Genomic DNA, 4205 nt, shown 5'->3' on the forward strand with positions numbered 1-4205 from the left:
TGGTTGTGGTATTCTCGTCAGTCATAGAGGTGATCGTAATCGGTTTGTACACGGCCTTTGTGATTGTACATGTTTTGCTATGTTTATTGTGTCTCGTTATTATGTAGTTAGGAGGTGGCTTTATGTCGTGGAATGGCTCTTGTATTAGGATTATGTCGATGTCTTGTTCGTTACATGTTTGTAGCAGCTGGTCTGTCGCTCTTTTACCCTTTCCGCTATTATGCTGTAAAAATTTTATTGTCATCTATGTTGTTGTGTGTTTTGTGTTTGTGAGTTTCTAGTTTGTCTTTTGTTTTGTGTGTGTGTGTGTGTGTTTTAGTAGTTAATGTTGCGTCTTGTCTCGTTCAGTTTTTTTATGTAAATTGGGCAGTTTCTGTCTCTTGCTTCGTGTCTTGTTTGTGGTAATCTAAGCAGTCTGCAATTGTGGCAATTAACGTCTGTCGTTGTACATGTTTTTGGGTCGTGTGCGTCTCCGCACCGGTAGCAGGTGTATTTTTGGTCAGTGCAGTATTTGGCCGAGTGTCCGTATCTGCTGCATTTGAAGCATAGGGTCACCGGGATGTGTTCTTGTGTGTAGAGTTTCGTCAGGTCTATGTATATGTGTCCTTTTGTCATAATGGCTCTGAAGATGTCGGTTGGGCACTGAAGCAGTATATTTTCCTTGTAAGGATTGCGACATGGTCTACCTCCGAGTCTCTTGCACTCTGTTTTAATTCTATTCCCGAATTGTCGTTGTAAGTCCTCGTTCTCGTTTAGTATGTCTTGAAGTAGATCTTCGGCTTTTATTCCTTTTTGTACGCCTGTGATGAGTACTATCGGGTCCTGTTGCGTCGTCATTGCTTTTGTCTTTAGATTTGTGTTGTTGTCTAGTTTTTCTTTTATTTTTGTTTGTGTGTCTTTGTCTTTGTTTATAAGGATTATTCCGGTTTTAGTTCTTCTTATGGTCTCTATGTCAGTTGGTTTGACAATTTTTTTAACAATATCGAGAGCTCTCTGAGGGTCCTCTGTGTCGTTTTTGACCAGGGTCTCGAAAACTCTCGGTGTTTTCGGGGGGGAGTTCCAAGTCTGTGGTTGTGGTGCTTGTGCAACCAGCGAGGCGTATGTCCTTGTTGTGGGTTGAGTCGGGAGGTTTTGGTGGGTGACTTTAGGTTGTGGAGGTGTTGGGGTTGACACTTTGTTCAGTCTGCTCTCTAGGTCGTTTACTTTATTTAAGATCATGTCTAGTTTGTCGTTATTTTTGTCTTTGTCCGTGTTAGTCTTTAGTCTGTTGATCGTTACTTCTTGGTCATATGCAACAGCTATGAGTGTATGAACCAGTTGTTGCATTTCGGTCATTGCTTCCCGTACAGTCAGTTGGTCTTTTTTGGTAAAGCTGATCTTTCCCTTGGACTCTGGTGAGCTTCTGGTTATGGCCTGTTCTACTGTTTTGGTCAATGTCTTCGTCCTTTTCATTATATCTGTCATACTTGTTTCCTGTTGTGGTCTTGTTTGTCCTGCTTCCTCTTCTTCTTCTTCTTCTGAGTCAGTTTCTTGTCTTTTTTTTGCTTTGGTGTTCTCTTAGTCGATTTTTTATATTTAAGAATGGGGTTCGCTCAGCGTTCCCGTCATGTCATTTTTCCCGCTCGTGTCCGAAGAATCACTTTCGGTTATATCCATTGTTCATATATTGTCCCTGTATACTAATTTAACTAAATATAATATAAATATTGTCCAGCACTTTAACACGTGCACGCGATTTGAAGCCGAGAATTTAAGAGATAAAAGTTTTTTTTTTTTTTTTTCTACTTACAAATAATATAATATAATATAAATACTGTTCAGCACTTTAACACGTGCGCGCAGTTTGGAGCCGAGAATATAGAGGTAAAAAGTTTTTTTTTTTTTTCTTTCTTTTTACTTACAACATAAAATAATAAAAATGTTCATCACTTTATCACGTGCACACGGTTTGGAATAAAGATTATTTGAGATAAAGTTTCTTTCTTTTTTTTTCTTTTTACTTACCACGCAATACAATAAAAACACTGTTCATCACTTCGTCACGTGCACGCGGCATGAAATAAGGATATTTGAGAACACCGTCGATTAACGCCACTGAAGCAAACGTGTCCGTTCTCTACCGAGTTCGGATATAAAGTGAGTGGGTAGGGACAGTGGGAATCTCGTTAATCCATTCATGCGCGTCACTAATTAGATGACGAGGCATTTGGCTATCAGAAATGTGTGTCTTTTTACGGACCTGGACAGAGCCAGTTCTCAACACTTGTCATCATGCAGTCAAAGTGGCCTGTCGCATACAAGGTCCTAAACCCCGCCTCTTCCATTTGCCAGTCCCTTCAGTGGGGACTACGTGCCACCCTGGTTCACCCTGGACCCTTAAATCAATAAAGGTGGGCCTCGGTGGCCACAACAGCACGACACGGGGCCTTAGGAATTAACCTGCCCCGCCAATATTTCGTTTTCATAGTCCGCGCCACTTTCCAGGACGGACTCCTTTCCAAAGCGAGACCAAGACATTGTATTTCCCAGCAGTAGTTGGCTGGTGCGCTAATGAATGGAAACCACGACACCCCCAGTCCCCGTTCCCAAGTACCAGGTCTGGAAGTGCACAGTGGTCCTCGATAGCCGAAGGTGGATGTTCTGTAAAATAAAATATAATATAATATATAAAATATTAAATCTACCTATAACTAATGGTAGTACAGCTTCGGGCGAAAATCATATAGAGGCTTCTTATTCCGGGAATATGTTTCATCAGCCTATTTAAGATTGAGCCATAAAATAGCGATGAATGGAGAGGCTGCCAATAATAGTTTTGGTAATGTAAGATCTGATGTCTTGCTTAGAAAAGCCGAGAATATTAGAAATGATATTATTATCTCGACACCAGATTCCACGCGCTCCCACGACTAGAGGGGCCACGACGATATGTTTCCCAGGGTATCGGGATGTCATAGTTAAGAGAGTCATAGTTACTCCCGCCGTTTACCCGCGCTTGCTTGAATTTCTTCACTTTGACATTCAGAGCATTGGGCAGAAATCACATTGAGTCAACACCCGTTGGGGCCATCGCAATGCTTTGTTTTAATTAGACAGTCGGATTCCCCTAGTCCGTGCCAGTTCTGAGCTGACCGTTGAATGGCGGCCGAAGAGGATACCCAAATACCGATTAAGGTAATATGGAACCTCGCAGCAAGACGGTTCCGCGGGAGGCCAAGGCACGGGACCGAACTCGGATTCATAATTATCACTAACTCCAACCAGGAAGGAAAGAGAGATGCTCCAATTACTTCACCTATCTCACCTGCTCTGAGGTCGATATATTTATAATATATCTCTTATAATATTTAAATACAATTCGCCAAACTATCATAAAAAAAAACGTGTGTTTAATAATAATATCATCTCTCATATGAAATATAACATTATTTGTTTTTATTTAAAGAGTCGGCAGCAGCAGCAGCAGCATCAGCATCAGCATCAGCATCAGCATCAGCATCAGCAACACACCACCAGCCTTTATACATATATAATATTTTTAATATATATAATTCATATATTTTGTCGATATACCGTGTGTATAAATGATATAAATAAAACACTGGTCAGACGTCCAGTCTTCGAAACTTTATTATTTCTCTCGGACACGACGACCGCGTTATCATTTTATCATAAATATATTATATATACACACACTTATTTATCGACTATATATACGTCGTATATATGTATAATATATATATATATATATTATATATAAATATAACTCTCTACCAAACAAATTTTATGTATTTCATATAAATACACGATTAATTTATGGTATAGCGGGTTGTGTTCAAAAATTGCGTAACTTTTTCTATAAAAATTTACGCTGCTTTTCGCACTTTAGGATGCCGCACAAATACAAAAAAAAATACGCACAAGTTTGTATGTGCATGTGTTTTTTCTTAATTAGTGTGCGTTATTGTTTCACATCCAACACGCTTAGGCATTATTTTTCTTTAATAAATAGAAAAATTTTAAATTCTAAGCAGTCTTTTAAATTGATACGACCCTCAGTCAGGAGTGGTCCGGGAACGAGTATCCGAGGACCGCAATGTGCGTTCGAAATGTCGATGTTCATGTGTCCTGCAGTTCACAAGTTGACGCGCAATTAGCTGCGTTCTTCATCGACCCACGAGCCAAGTGATTCACCGTTCAGGGTA

At 39.9% G+C, this 4205-nt stretch overlaps 1 non-coding gene across 1 annotated transcript; it reads right to left on the reverse strand.

Annotated features, from left to right (window-relative positions):
* Nucleotides 1-4049: 4049 nt before the first annotated feature.
* LOC130903292 (5.8S ribosomal RNA) lies at nucleotides 4050-4205 on the reverse strand. The gene has a single exon (XR_009060679.1). It is a non-coding gene; the product is annotated as a 5.8S ribosomal RNA (ribosomal RNA).

This window comes from Diorhabda carinulata, unplaced genomic scaffold (genome assembly GCF_026250575.1).
Source record: "Diorhabda carinulata isolate Delta unplaced genomic scaffold, icDioCari1.1 Dcau_20, whole genome shotgun sequence".
In the NCBI taxonomy this organism is placed as follows: Eukaryota; Metazoa; Arthropoda; class Insecta; order Coleoptera; family Chrysomelidae; genus Diorhabda; species Diorhabda carinulata.